At 41.6% G+C, this 16,761-nt stretch overlaps 1 protein-coding gene across 3 annotated transcripts in view; it reads left to right on the top strand.

Moving 5' to 3' along the window:
• LOC117421886 (phosphofurin acidic cluster sorting protein 2-like) overlaps positions 1-16,761 on the top strand; it is a 78,181-nt gene that overhangs the window by 851 nt on the left and 60,569 nt on the right. The gene's annotated exons all lie outside the window — the stretch shown is intronic.

The raw sequence follows: 16,761 nt of genomic DNA, 5'->3' as shown, positions 1-16,761 counted from the left end.
CGGTAGCGGGAGAGCAGGCAGCATTGGATGAATGTACGTGGCCGGAGAAAAAAATAAAACGGGGGTCGTTTCCTTTTGCAGTATGATGTGAAAACGTATACAAGTGTTCTCCGCCAGCAAACTGCGGCGGTTTGGGTACTGCTGTCCAGTGAAAAGCACTAGCTTTACACCTGCTTCGAAATTGCATTAACAGCAATGAGTCCAGGTACTGTAAAACATGGTTTCTTATGAACAGCGTGGGGTTTGCTCAGAGCAGTGCGGTTATTCAAATACATACAGTAACCAGATTGCATTGTTTGATCTTAGGACTTACGCATTACAGTAAATACTGGCGTTCCAGCAGTACCGTTGTCATCATTAATTTATGTTTTGCTTTCGGAAGTTTGTGTTTTGCATGTAATAAAGCTTGGCACTGCAAAATATGAAACTGAAAATGTGCTTTTTGAGTTTCTTTTTAAATCTCAGGTCTGGGTGGTGGTGTTGTGTTTTGTGAAGTCGTGTCATGCTATAAACCTGCCTCCGTCGTCTCTTGTGAGTTAAGTCTGGAGCTAACTTGGAAGTCGAGATGTTTTGTATTGGAATTTATGATAGTGCTACAGCAGCACTTGCATGCACTGGAGAATGGAAGCAACGCGAAGTCGGACATTTCTGGGCGAGACAAAACCCCGTGCTCCGTTTTATGTATAAACTTGAGACTATAGTGGCTGTTCAGAGTTTCAAGTCGCTTTTATGCACACTGTATTAAGATCTTAACTACAAGGATGGAAATAAGACACAGCAGTTTCCAGGTTTTGCCACCAGCTTGATTAGCCCCAGTGAGCTCAGGTGTGTCTTACTCAGCACACACTGAAATCAGGAATGGATCAAACTGCAGTGCAATGGGAGTCCTATTTCCATCCATGATCTATACTGGCTGGCTAGAGCAGATGACTCCCTTCACAGGTGTCAGTAAATATAAGCTTTACGCTGTATGTACTCCAAGGGCTCTGTATTTACTTAGACTCCCCATGCGTGACCCTTGCTGCATCCTCTACAAACTTTGGCTCTGTCCCATTGATCCAGATCACAGATATAAATAACACTGCCATTTAAATACAACAGGCCCCTTTGCAGATCAAGATTATTATACCATATCCAAATATTAATGAGCATGCAAACCAGCAGAACTGGAAGTCTAATATAGATGACCGCTTAACATAAGATCAATGCCTGTGCTGCGACCTGCAGCAGCAACATCATCCTCCTGTGTAATGACACTCAATTATACTGTGAAGAGTCCTCCATGCATGCCAGCTCTGTAATACAGGTCAATAGGATATCAGATCACTCGTTGAGCCACTGAAGCAAATCCCAGGCTGTTGGATGTGACAGGAATTCCAGCAATCACATACCCAGCCACCTCCCCAAGGACTCTCTTCACTGGGGGGGGGGGGGGGTGAGCACTTGCATTGCAATTTTCAGTGGAGCTGCTTGTTAAGCGATCTAATCACTGGTAAGTGCACATGCTTAGTTGAGCATCGTTGAGTTTCCTCTGCACATTAATGCAAGTGCATGTTCATGACCTCTTATGAAGCCCAGCACAGCACTAAATGTGACACAGCTTCAGATATTCATACAGCTTGTAATCTCTCTCTCTCTCTCTCTCTCTCTCTCTCTCTCTCTCTGGTGTTTTGGGGGTGTCTGTTCTCCCCCGCTTGCGAAATGTATTGCTATCTCTAAATGCTCATTGTTTCAGCCAGTTCATAACCAGGGTCCATTCCCTTTTAATCAATTCCAACACGTCGTTCATCAACATTGCAATTAGCTGCATTCTGTTAAAATGAGCTTCTCACAGTGGCAACACATTACTGAAACAACGTCTCACTGTTAGTTAAATTGCCTTCAAATGAAAGCATGAAGGAATTGGAATCGGAATTAAGTCAGGAATTGACCCCAATCCTGGTTCATGCTGTTTTCTATAATTCTGTGATTGTCTTGTGGATTGTTAATGTGTTATTGGATATGGAATGAAACGTGAAATGAAGCTTTACCTCCTGTGATCTTCCCTGGACACAAGCTGATTCATCTTTTAAATATATTAATACATATTGATGTCCCAGAAGATGTACTGGAGCCCCAGATGGTACTCATTTGCAATATGCAGAATCACAACAAATGTGTTTGTGCAATGGTGACTGCCAAGGCAACCCAATACCATATAACAAGGATTTTTATAGCACCTTTCAGGCCAGCACAAAGGGGGAAAAATCACGAACCTGCTTATAAACCCCCCACGCTGGAGAGAGTGCTTGTTTAGGATGAGCAGCCCAGTGACGGGTTACTGCTGTTTGAAGTGCAGTAAACCACGATCCTCTGTTTACATTTTTAAACATCACGCCAATATGAATACATGAATGATTAAGTTCCCTTCTGATGAAAACATTGTCAAGAAATGCTTCATACCCTCTGAATTTGCATAATATTTTTGCATTCCCGGAAGCTTATATGAGTTTGCAAACCAATGCACGTACTCCTGCTAATATTTCACAAACAATTGATGCTGGCAAGTTTGCTGTGTTGTGGAAACTCTTTGGGCAGCATCTAATGCTACCCTTCATTCTGACCCAGAACCAAAAATGGCTGCCATGTTGGGGTCATGGGACCTTTTGTGTCCTGATAAGGACCTAACGCCTAAGATAGTGGCTTCATATTCGGTACACAGCTGTATTCTGTGATTCAAGGTTAACTGCAATTGTTGGTATTGTACAACAAAAATGAATCCAACACATTAAAACCTGGAATGGGTGAAACTGCTATGCAATGAGTCTTAAGAGTTGCTGCTGCTTCTGGTCGTGTTGTAGCTCAGACTCTCTCCAGTGGTCTGCAGTCATGTCACTTGAAATCATGTGATGCAGCAGTTTATAAATCATATTTGAAATAAACATTAAAACGCAGGTTAATATAGGCAGCACAGCCCAACCGAATTCCTCTGCTGTGCAATGTAAACTTCTGTATTTTCTTATGTTTGACTGGGTGAAGTTGATGGCAAAAAGCGGTCGAAACTCAACGTAAAGATGCGGTTATGCATCGTCTGGATGATTGCCTGACTGTTTTTAAAAAGCTGGTTAACCCCGTAGTCTCTGGAGATTGGGCAAAAACCCTGAGTCTGGAGCAGCTGTGGAGGATTAGTCTGGACAGTGACTTTATCACCTTCGGATCTCATCAGCCGCCCACAGCCATCAACAGGAAAACGTCTGCTTTAAAATAGCAGGGCTGCATGAATGGAGCAGTCTGCCTAATTCTTAATAATGTCTGCTGTAAAATAGCAGGGCTGCATGAATGGAGCAGTCTGCCTAATTCTTAATAATGTCTGCTGTAAAATAGCAAGGCTGCATGAATGGAGCAGTCTGCCTAATTCTTAATGTCTGCTGTAAAATAGCAGGGCTGCATGAATGGAGCAGTCTGCCTAATTCTTAATAATGTCTGCTGTAAAATAGCAAGGCTGCATGAATGGAGCAGTCTGCCTAATTCTTAATAATGTCTGCTGTAAAATAGCAAGGCTGCATGAATGGAGCAGTCTGCCTAATTCTTAATAATGTCTGCTGTAAAATAGCAGGGCTGCATGAATGGAGCAGTCTGCCTAATTCTTAATAATGTCTGCTGTAAAATAGCAAGGCTGCATGAATGGAGCAGTCTGCCTAATTCTTAATAATGTCTGCTGTAAAATAGCAGGGCTGCATGAATGGAGCAGTCTGCCTAATTCTTAATAATGTCTGCTGTAAAATAGCAGGGCTGCATGAATGGAGCAGTCTGCCTAATTCTTAATAATGTCTGCTGTAAAATAGCAGGGCTGCATGAATGGAGCAGTCTCTAATTTCTGTAAATTGATTACGCAGCCAGTATTTACACCTTGTTTTCACACACTGTGTACTTTTCACTCGTGCACAACATGTTCAGCTACTTATTATTCACTTATTATCTTTAAGAACAGCAGAGGCCTCATTTATCAAGGTCTCGATGTAAAAAAAATATATATTATGCTTTTTTTTTTTTAATATTGAATTATTCATATTGCATATTATAGTCGAAGCATAAGAACAACTGAATAATTCATTATTCACATCTCTCTTTAAATCCTCTGGAATTGTAGTAAAGCAGAAACAAGAATTTTGCATTCAAATCCCTGCATGAAGAGCGTTGTGATTTATTAAATGCATTCATCGTTTTTAAACTAATTAAAAGGATAATAAACAATAATATCCCCTTCTGTCCCATTTGTAAATTGAAATCATTTTTTTTAACTGTATGTGAATTTAAAGATGTACGAGATGTTGCCTTGCCAACACTTATTTGCATTATAAAGTAAACCATATAGAGGAAACTTAACAGAGTATAATATACACAGTGATCAAAGGGGATATATTGCCAGTCAGGACTCGGATAGTCTCAATTACCAGCACCTTGTGGTGGTCAATGGAAGTTCTGACCTGTTCTTTGTATGGGGGAGTTTTTGTTGTGAATTTCAAAGCTTCTATCAAAAAGTAAAAAAAGGACCTTTGCAAACCTCTTCTTAGTATTGTTTCTGTGTTCGATTTCGTTTGCCTGTGCTGATGCAGTGCGTTGTACCTGATTTCGAGTGGCACTGTACCCAAGGTTAGAGGCCACTTTGTGAAAATAGTACGCTTACTGTGGCCAGTTTCCACCTGCCACTGGCACTGACTGGAAAGCACTTTGAAATGAGGCTTGTAGATTTTCATCAGCAGCAGATTCAGATCAAACGGATTTCCATTGGGACTCCTCAGCCCTGGTTAGGAGTGTTGTCTGTCCAAGTCATGCTGATAGTGGATGTTACCTAATGACTGTACAGTGCACTGGATGTGAGCAGCGGGCTTTAAATCTGCTGCTGCAAGAACAAATATATGTTGGGGGAAATATTGGAGGTTAGTGAAATAATTAATAAATAGCAATCATACCAAAAAAGTGACCCATACAGGTGATCTTTGACTTTTGTCCAGTTGCAGATTGCAGGTGGAACCGGCTGCAGCCCCAGTTTGATACTGGAAACGAGACGAGATTGAATGCTGATGGATATGCGGCTTTACATTGATAAGTCATTGATTTCAGACGAATGGCAAGCCCAGATGATGATGGGTCTAACCTAATAATGCACACACGTTTGCAGGCTTAAAAGTCTTGCCAGTGGTCCTGCCATTGATGACTTCTGTAATGTAACAAAAGGTACATTTTCAGACAACAGCCCAATCGCAGTGAGCTCTGGTTTTAAAAGCCATGTATTGTCCTGTGATTGAAGATGATTATTCTTGTAAAGACTCTTTTACAATGGCATGACTCATACAGCTTTGTTATTTTGGTGCTGTAATGCAATCTCTAATATAGTACACATCCTCAGAATGTTCCTAGCCAATCCGATTGGTCCGTTCATTCCTTTTCTCACATCTTATTTGGTTCACCTGAACTGCGGAGTATCACACTCGAGGCTCCATCACTGTCTCAGATGCGCTCCTGAATCCCTTGGATGGTTTATGCACAATTAGAGGCGAGGGCTTCCACGGAGGTGTTTCACCTAGTGCCCCAGAAACCTACTTGCTCCACACAGCTGCTCCTTATGCCCAGTGGTGCTGTTGGTTGCGGGGGAAGGCCATTAAGAAGTGGCGTGTCTGAGAGCATTGCACACAGGGTGCTGATGAGGTCCTTGCAGAGTCCTCCGTGCGTGCTTCAGTGCAGGAGCCGCCTGCCTGGTTTACTGTGGGGTAGCTCCGCGATTCCCCTGGGAGTCTGAATGTATTATGCAGTGAATTGCAGTCTTCAGATCCGTCTTCTCTAACAGACTGGCTCCATGCGCCTGGGCAAATTGGGTCAAGTGACTTCAGCGACGTTCAAATTGAAATGGTGCACAAACTCACATGCATGCACATACGCTCGCAGGAGCTACTACGAACCACAGGGGAACACGTTCTTCACATTTATTTGGAGCAATTCCATCTCTAGTTTGGAGCCTGCTTTTCAGAATAGTGTTATCCCAGTCCAACAATGAAGTGATTGTTATTAATTATTTAGTTTTTTTTTTTTTTTTTTTGCTTTCAGCTGTTTTACTATTAAAAGGTGGTATTTGTGTTGAAAATGAATTTCATCAAGGGGTTTTGTGACATGATAAACCACAAGAGCAAAGTTTATTAATGAAATGTCACCAAGATGCAATTTATTTGATTGCACTTTCAGCCGATGTTATGTTTTATATGACATGGACTTTACAATAGACCGAGAAAGTCGTAGTGAACAGTTTTTATTTTTTTTGCACAGACAAGGTACATTTATAGTACTATTCATGTAATAATACATAGTGTACAGAGTTTTTTCATTTCGAATCTCTGAACTACATCCGTTGTCTACGTTTGAAATTCACATTATTGATCTGTTAGGACGCGTCATAAATATATTGCTAAACATTAAGATAAACACAAGGGTCGTGCAAAGATCAAGCCAGACATTAAAGACAAATTTAGGCTGGATGATGCACAAGGAATTTGACAGATTTAAATTTAGAAAGAAATGGCTTCAAGGAGTGAGCACGTGCTGTGAGAGGTATGCATGACGTCATTCCTTCTCCTTGTGTCATACTTGCACAGTCCTTGCATGTTATGGTCTTGATCCTAACATAATCCCTTGGTTTATTTTTGCATGGACTGCTGTGTTAAGATCTTCCACCGTCCTAGACCCACAGTAAAGAGTGCATTGCGTCTTGTTACAGTGCTGTCATTGTGCTCGGGGCTGGTTTGTGTGACTGCACTGCATCCTGCGGAGTGCTTGGGAATGCTGTGAGGTATGTACAGTACAGGAGGCTTGAAGTGAGAGGTCTTCTCGGGTAAAGGGATTAGCAGACTGCATCTGTTCAGTCATTTTCTTCTTTTTGATTACATGTTTTGACAACCAGGTTTGCCCTACTTCCGAAGTGCACTTTATACAGTCGTATCCCTTTCAAAGACTGCACTTCCAGTGGTACTTGCAGTGAACCATTCTGAGTAATCCTGAGCGCCATGTCTCCAATATTTTCTGTTTTTATTGTGTGACCTGGGAAAGTGCTTTTGAAGTGTTTAGAAAAGGCCACCTCCTTACAAAAACTATCTGCATTGTACCAGATAAGATGTGTGAAGCAATGGCAGAATCACACTGCTGTTAAGATGCGTGAAGCAATGACAGAATCACATTGCTGTTGATTTTCAGAGTATGGAGGGGATAGCAGTATTGGAATTAGGAAGGACAAGTTCTGGCAACTTTGAAAACACTGTTGCATGTGTCATAAGTAATTAGGCCTTAAGGCAGCTTGTATGAGTTTGCAAATCTGCTGCCACTTCCCCTACTAATATCTCAAAAAGCATTTCAGCAGAAGACTTCAAACCATGATGCCACCCTTCACTTTGACATGTGACGTTCTGTATTCCTGGTCATAAAGACCTAACGCTTTGAGATCTTTGCCTCATACTCACTACACAGCTGTATGGTGTGATTCTCTCACTCGGGATCCATCGTGGGTACTGTACAAGAAAAATGAATAGCTCTATTTAATAAACAGTATTTCTTTACAGTTCAGTTCGCTGTTCACAAGGAAAGCTGCAGACATATTATAGTTAAACATTAAAATACAATGCTGCACAAACATCAGTAGAGGATCTTTGGATGGGTGTGAAATACCAGAGGAATCATCCACATCGAATGTATTGGTCGTCTTGTTTAGATTCGCCATTGGTTCGTGTTTTCTGTTTCATTCACCACATCTTGGGAACTTTTTAAAACTCAGAAGTTAGAATCACCCCTGTGATCTCAATAATACATGTCTGCTGTCCACATCCAGCTGGCACACCAGAGTGTAAGCATGAAACTGGCGGATGAAAGAAATGCTAATGCTGTACTTCCTACATCCACTAGGGGCAGAGTGTTGCAGCGGGATTACAGTACTGTTCTCCAATACCATATTGACACTACCTAAAAAATGCCCAATCGTCACAGTTTGAAAACATGATTGTGAAAGGCAGTCCAGGTGTATCAGCGGGTGATGGTTGTGCAGTGTCTTGGGAGTGTGGATACGGTATTAGTCTGAAAATGAGCAGGAGCCTGATTGCTCATATTGCTGGCACCAAATCGTTTGCGGTGATTAGTCAGTCCACTCGCACTGTTTTATAACCAGCTACTTGAAATGTGTTACTAATGCAGGGATGGCAGTAAGATGCCCATTTTACTATGAGTTTGATAAGACACACCTGAGCTTGTTACCTGTACACTGTGGCTAATCAAGCACATATTAAAACCTGGAGTGGGTGAAAGTGCTGTGCAATAGGAGTCTTATTTCCATCCCTGTAATGTGTTGCACTGTTAACAAACCCCTGATCATCACACTCCAGTAGTAACAATCACATTTCAGTCAGTCATGCAGCCAATTACCATCACTGGAAATGAAAGTATAATATTAATCATCATTTTGTCAGTGTCTGATCATGCTTATGATATAAATCCTGTGGAAATAGTACATTTATATTCTTGAGATCGTTTTCAGCCATTTATTGGTAGCAGAAAATGTCATTCTGATTATAGAATGGGCTGGGAATGAGTCCAGCTCTGAGTCCTGCTAGCTCACTGGAGTAGGATCTCTTGTTCTCCTGGCTGTCATTCTGTAGCTTGGCCTCGCTGTCTCTCCCGGAGTGTGTGTCTGAAGACAATGGGAGCGGTGCACCTTTGGGATTTGATGGAGGAGCAGACAGAGACGCACACACGCACACACACACATTCAGTTGATCTGGCTTCTTTATTTAATATTTTTCAAAGCAGCTGCCTCCAGTCGGTTGTCATATTTGTGCCTGTTGGTGGTGGTTGAAGTGCTGAGATATCACATTTATCCCAGGAGACAGTCGTCCTTTGTTTGGCTGCGGGGAGTGTTTGTGCTGAGAGAATGTGCAGTAGGAAGAAGGCACTTTGTTTTCACAGCCCCTGATGCAGAGTCTGTTTAACCTCGTCCATGCTGGCAGAGCCCCTGTGTGTGTGTGTGTGTGTGTGTGTGTGTGTGTGTGTTGGGTAGGGCAGCTATGACTGATTGATTTGAATTATACTTGTGTCTGTTGCATTCATCTATTTATTTGCTTAATGTATTCATTCTCACATGCCTGTGAGAGCTTCCTTGCTGGCAATTGCATTTTGCTGCACTGGTTGAGTTAATTACTGTTAATTGTTGAGTTAATTGCCACTCTTAACAAATTGATTTTTATTTAAATATTTATACACAAAAGGACTCTAATAATAAGAACCAAACAATTAAGAGCAAAGAAGCATTTCAGCTTCAACACTACATACAAGTAATACAATTCTGGTATTTCTCTTTTCCCTAAATATTAAACCAGATCAATCCAGCAATGAACTCCTCTACCTCATCAGAACACCGTTCTGTGCAGGGAAGCTCTCAGGTGTGGTGGGCGAGACTAATGATCAGATTAGCAGAACGCTCCAGTGAGATACTGAAGCAACGCTCTCAGCAGTAAAGCATGTGGTACTGTGCGTTCTACCTTTTAATACCATACCTTTCTGCAGCGTCAGCTTCCTAACAAACAACTTCAAACAACTAGGAAAGCTCTGCTAGATCACACACCCGCCCCACCCCTAATATAACCATGAAATAAAGAGAACTCTGCAGAGCCACACACAACACCTGAAACAGAGTCCATATCACATGACAGCACCCCAGAGCAGAGCCACACACAACACCTGAAACAACAGAGTCCATATCACATGACAGCACCCCAGAGCAGAGCCACACACAACACCTGAAACAACAGAGTCCATATCACATGACAGCACCCCAGAGCAGAGCCACACACAACACCTGAAACAGAGTCCATATCACATGATAGCACCCCAGAGCAGAGCCACACACAACACCTGAAACAACAGAGACCATATCACATGACAGCACCCCAGAGCAGAGCCACACATCTTCATCACACAATACAAAACAACCCTGCAAACAGAGAAACCCAGAGCTAAAACTACACACTGCTGCATGAGCACTTCCAGGAGTGTGCTTCTAGTGGTGAATTTAAAACCTTGGTTAGGACAATTGTGATTGGTACCTTCGAGTAGATTTGAACACGATGATGAGACCCCTCTGGATGTGTGGACAGTGGTTTTGTACTGACAGCCGGGCCAGGGGAGTTACTACATACTTGTTCAGCACTCCCAGTGCATAGCAGTTTGAGCATTTCCCACTTCGTGTGAGATTCATTAGACACGGCAATAGTGCAGGAACATTCCGATTAGTGTTGGTAGGTAACTAAATAATTCCATCAGCTTTACCAGTGGTGCACTTCCATCTCTATAGAGATAGCAAACGTGTGTTTCAAATTAACAAGAGTGCTTTTTAAAGGGGCAACACTGAACACTAACAGTAGTGCTTCATTCATAAATACTGAAAGAAACTTAACAAGTTCAGTGACATGTTTCGACGAGAAGTCTTTCTTAATGTCTTCAAACATTCATTTATCACGAAAACCGACAATGCCACAAATGAATTCTAGACGTCTTAGTAAGTTGGAACAGACCTGGTAAATTTGTGTTCATTGAGAGAAGCTTGAGCTCCATCAGTTTTCTGATATAGCTGGAATGACCACAAGCTGCCTATAGGAGGCTGTGTGGTCCGGTGGTTAAAGAAAAGGGCTTGTAACCAGGAGGTCCCCGGTTCAAATCCCAGCTCACTCACTGACTCCCTGAGCAAGTCACTTAACCTCCTTGTGCTCAGTCTTTCAGGTGAGACGTTGTAAGTGACTCTGCAGCTGACGCATAGTTCACACACCCTAGTCTCTGTAAGTCGCCTTGGATAAAGGCGTCTGCTAAATAAACAAATAATAATAAATCAATAATAATAATAATCTACAGATCTCAAAGTCCACACACAGACCGCACAGACACTGATAAGTGACTGAGAAGAATCTTCAAGATAATTCTTGGTTTCATTTAGGAGGGGAGGTACAGCTTGCCAAGATTCCATTCTGAAAAGGATAGTTTAACAAAACAAACACACTTTGATTCCTGACTAGTTTAGCAACTCTGTTTTAGGTAAATGAGCCAGAAAAGTTGTTTTCGAATGTTTTTTAAAGCAATTTCTGTACCAGCTTGTAGTGTTTTATCACTGCTGTTGGCAGCTGCCGTGTTTTGTGTGTTCAGGCTGTGACATTCAAAGTAAATGAAAACAGGGAATACTCTGCTGAATGTGGCCTCCCTTACAAACTTCTGCCCACTGCAGTCTGTCGGTAACATGCATGCCCCCACTACAGCTGCAAATTCAAAATCACCCCAAACTACACCCCGTACTTGTCAAAATCTTTGACATTTCAAACAGGGGTGTAGCTAGGAATAGATTTTTACTGAGGCAAAAATCAAATTTTTGTCTAAAAAAAACCCTGCATATCCAGTTCATGAAACCTGGAGACTATTAATGTAAATTGCAAAGCGATAACTCTTTTTACCCAGTGACCCACCTTGGATGTTTGAAATTTCATGACACATTTTTTTAAACAAATCTCCCAGCAAAAACAACACCAACCTAAAATGACTCTATTCACACTGTTAGAAATATGTGATTTTAAAAGGACAAGAAGAATAGAACTTATAAATATGAATAAGTAGATGGGGTTATACCTTCATTTGAGAGACGTGCGTTGGGTTCATTGCTTTTGAAGTTAATGTTGAGACTGGTGATACTGATGCTACAACTGGGACTGGTAAGACTGGTGCTGACACTGCTGGGACTGGTAAGACTGGTGCTGCCACTGCTGGGACTGCTAAGACTGGTGCTGACACTGCTGGGACTGGTGCTCCTACTGCTGTGACTGGTAACACTGGTGCTGCTGCTTCTGGAACTGGTGCTGACACTGCTGGGACTGGTAAGACTGGTGCTGACACTGCTGGGACTGGTAAGACTGGTGCTGCCACTGCTGGGACTGCTAAGACTGATCGGACTGTATGATGCCACGATTAAAAACACTGATTCAGAAGGCTTTACTTTAAATAGAGTTTGCCAATCCTCCGATGGCCTGATCTATCGAAACACTATAACCCTTCTTCCTGGGACATGTCTCTGTGGACAAGGCCATTCAGTCTATGTTTACCTATTTTTACATAAAATCAAACATTACAAAACAGAAATACAAAATAAAAACCTAGGGAGGCAAACAATTCCAACTGACATGACCCCAGTCTTACTAAGCATCTCCTTTTTGCTGGATTCAAAAACCTGGTCAGATTTTAAATACATATTTCTAGAAATGAATTGAGAAGCGGCCGTACACATCCCCAGGTTTGTATACCAATGTCAAAATAACGTTCCATGATATTTTTACTAGACTTTAGTTTTTTAGTTCTTGTCAGTATCGCCATCATTGTCACATTATGTAGCGACTCGTACACATGGTTTAGTTGCCCAGGTTGGAATCTGTCGAAGCAGCCCAGACTGCCGTGTAGAGAGAGCTACAAAAATACCTGGAGCTGGACGAACATACCAATATTCGAACAAACAGTGCTTGAAATGCATTCGGTTGAAAAAAAGGACTGTTCATATTCCAGAATGTATGGATATCAGGCAGAGAATAGCAGCGTGCGGGCAGATAGCTGTTGGAACAGTTTAAGGTCTGAGTGCTGCCAAGGCTGGCTGCTCAAAGTGCTATGTGTTAATGTACAGGTAGAGAGCATACCTGAGGTGTGGCTCTCTATAAAACCCAAAATAACGCAACCTGTTTGATTTTGTACCGGTAATACGTAACCCTCTATAACAGCTGAAAAAAAGTGTCAGGAACAGCAAACTGGATTTCTGAACTGCAAACCTCAGATTTTCAGAAATTTCAGATCCTTTATGTCTGACAGAAAGCAATTTGTGACAAGGGGAGGCTTCGAGTCCAGTACTACCTCAGGGTGTCCCTCAGGGCTCTATACTGGGGCCTGTTATTTAGCATTTATATGCTACCACATGGCCAGAGATTTCATTGTCATTGCGTCAATTTTCATTCTTGCTGACGACACTCAGATTTATCTGCAGTAAACCTGATGCTGATTTCACGGTCTCTGCACTTACACATTTCTTGACAGAAATTAAACTATGGATGCAACAGACCTTTTTGCAGTTGGATAGAGATAAGACTGAGGTAATGATAATTGGCTTTCCGCACCAATTGCTTAAACTCGACAACTTTAGCACGGTTATTGATGGCTTGAGATTAGATCTAGCTCTGAAATGAGAAATCTTGGTAGGGTGGAGTAGTGGTTAGGGTTCTAGACTCTTGACCGGAGGGTTGTGGGTTCAATCCCAGGTGGGGGACACTGCTGCTGTACCCTTGAGCAAGGTACTTTACCTAGATTGCTCCAGTAAAAACCCAACTGTATAAATGGGTAATTGTATGTAAAAATAATGTGATATCTTGTAACAATTGTAAGTCACCCTGGATAAGGGCGTCTGCTAAGAAATAAATAATCATTATTTTTGACCCTAGTCTAGTCTTTGAGTCCCATGTGCAGAATGTCACCAGGGTGTCCTTTTTTCATCTAAGTAGCTTTGCCCGATTCCGTTCTGTACTGTCTTTGTCTGATGCTGAGAAGTTAGTACTTGCCTTTGTCTCTTTTAGACTTGATCACTGCAATGCTCTGCTTGCTGGTGTCGCTCTAAGAGTGTTCTCAACAGGCTGCAGTATGTTCAGAAATCATCTGCTTGAGTTTTAACAAAATCTAAATCCTGTGAACATGTAACTCCTGATGTGGCATCCTTGCATTGGCTGCCTGTCAAGTCTAGGATCGATTTTCTGCTGTGACCTATAAGGCCCTAAACGGATTGGCTCCATGCTATTTAAAAGATTTGGTGCACAACTATATTCCATCACAGAATTTGCGGTCAATGGACTCCAAAACAATTATTCCAGAAACAAGTCTGCGTTCAATGAGTGACGGAGCATTCTGCAGTTCTGCACCAGGATTGTGGATCAGTCTTGTGGAACGCTCTTCCTGGGGTGATCAAGGGCTGAGACCCTGATACTTTTATTTGTTTGCATTTCCTAAGGTTTTAATTGTAATGTCTGTTGTGTCTCTTTTATTGAACTGTGCAGTGCTTTGTGATGCTTGTACATGAAAGGTGCTATTTAAAATAGATTATTATTATTATTATTATTATTATTATTATTATTATTATTATTTCTCTAAGCCAACTCACCCAGGATCTCTCCCAGCTCCTCTCTTATACAGGCCAGGGCTAATGGACAACGAATCGATTCATTCTGCACATTAACCCCATCCCATGAAACCCATGAAACCCATGAAACTTTAGCTGTAAACACAAACACACTATATACAGAATGACATGTGCACATCCACAGCCCTGCCACAGAGCCCATTGTGTATCAGAACAATAAGTACAACAAAGCTGCTACTTGTCTCCTAAATCCAAAATGATGACCAATTAAATGGGATTTATAGTTGCAATTACATGCGCACATGAGTAATGTAACATTCACTGAGCACACACATTTAGTTACTAAACTAAATATACATTGTATATGAAATAGTGAAAATATACACGTCTATATCAGTGAATGTATTCAATGTGCGTATTACAAAAAAAATACAAAGTGATTATTCTCTGAAACTGCAACTTGATTCCTTATCCACCAAATCAATGAATTTCCGATCAACACTTGCTAATCTGAACCGTGGTAGTGCAAGACTGAACCATGCTGCTTTGGTAATGAAATGCATGAGGATGGCAGCTATAGCAGCTAAACGTCTTCAATCATTATGTGATCTTGTGGAAGACATGCTGTCTCTGTTTATTTTATTCAAAGAGGTTAGTAATGATTTAATAGAAGCATACAAAAAATCGAAAACAAAAGAACATTTTTATTACGGTACAGATTCTGATCAGGACCACAAACAAATCGCTGATCTGAGCCGGGTCTGGCCCCACTGCTGTGGATTAGTGAGTCTGCTGGATTATTCTTTTAATTCCTGTGCGAAGGGGAATATTTTGTAAGATGGTGACATTCTCTTATGAAATTCTTTATCTGTGTGGAATCGTTGCTGTTCCAAGGGAGGGAGTTGCTTCAGATCTGAGACCGGAGCCATGCGGAACAAGCGCCCGAGGTAACCAGCTCTGTACCCGTTTCTCCTGTACTGTGCTCAACACACCGGCTTTCAGAGCGTGTGCTCAGCAACCAAACTCCACCCTGTAACACAGAGATAGTGTGCAGCTTAGTTTCAGCAACTCTCTCAAAATTCACCGTGCGTCTTCACTATCCCAGCATCTCCTGATTGTCTCAAAGGCTTCCGGAGTGTGTTCTTATGAGTATATAAATTGAGCAAGCCTTTCAAATGAGGAGTGCTTTTGTACTGTGGACACGCGTATATCAAAGGACACCTTTAAAGAAGTTAATGTTGTTTAGTGTTATGACATGTGAGAAATTCTAAAAGATGATATTGTTTAAAGATCCTACTTAGGATCAGTACACAGCAGACAAGGTGTGCAATAGACAGTTATGTGCTGTTGGTCAGAGCTGGTGAAACAGCTTCCATAGTAAAATGTCATGTTTGGCTGCTGTCACCCAGAGGTAAAATCCCCATCTCTACCCCTTGTCTTGAGCGAGTTATTATCCAGTGTTTGGGATGCAGGAGGGGAGGGGAGCCCAAGAAGCACTGCCACTAAACTTTGTGTTGCGGTTGAAAACACAGGAGTCATTCATTCTGGAAAAGAGCAAAACAATAAAGCTCTTGGAAAAAGTGTTTTATTTGCTAATGAGAAGGAAGAAGCTGTTTTTAACCCTTGGTAGTGACTCACTTAAGACAGTATAGGGAGTATTCGTATGATCGTCATGGCGACAGGCCTCCGAGGCAGTGATGAAATCATTCTGAACCCAATTTAAATGTTAAACTGGAATGCTTTTGATTAAATTAACTGGAAAAGGACAGAGCGATGCAGAGAACATGGAAATTACAGGGCAGCTGTGTTGTTTGTGCCATGACCTATTAAGAAATAAAATGGAAAAATGCTGTTGATTTGGTTACAGAATATGATTTAAAATGACACTTTATTTGGTTGGTTTCACAGACCCAGATGAGCACTAATCATTGACTACCTTACGCAGTCCTGGCTGTGAAACTGCGACATTTCAACTCTTCCCTGTATTAATGTGTTGCGTATCCTCTGTCATTCTCTAGTGCTGTTTGTGCTCAGAGCATTATTTATCAGGCTTTCTAACTACTGTCCCTTTGTGACCTGCTTCTGAAAAGACTCCAAAAAGCTACGTTTGTGAAGTGATGGGGTTTGTAAAATGAGGGGTGTGCAGCTGTAGTTTCTGTCCCCTCCAGAACTGATTGTTTTGTATAGAGATTTTCCTTTTACAAACTCAGTTGCAAGGAACGTTTCTGTTGGTCAGTCTCACCATGTGGGGATGAGTCCCATAGCCTTGCGTTTGCATGCACACAACACCTGCCCATAACTCTCCTATTTCTCAAGCGCATGTGGATTAAATATCACCAACACCACATCCAGGAAACTCCTGTATTAAAAACATGTAGCTATTAAACAGGTGAGAGAGTCAATATTAAAAACATGTAGATGGGGTCACATATCCTGTTCAAGGGTTAAATGAAAACAGTAAGGGACATTCTCACAAGCTCTTATTGTTTTGAACTTTCTCTCTCCATCCATTAGTTTTTGTACATGTGCTCATTTCAATGGGTTTGAATTGC

The sequence above is a fragment of the Acipenser ruthenus genome, chromosome 15 (assembly GCF_902713425.1).
Source record: "Acipenser ruthenus chromosome 15, fAciRut3.2 maternal haplotype, whole genome shotgun sequence".
NCBI classification, from domain to species: domain Eukaryota; kingdom Metazoa; phylum Chordata; class Actinopteri; order Acipenseriformes; family Acipenseridae; genus Acipenser; species Acipenser ruthenus.
Note: the sequence above shows the minus strand (reverse complement) of the source record. Positions and strands in the feature narration are given on the sequence as shown.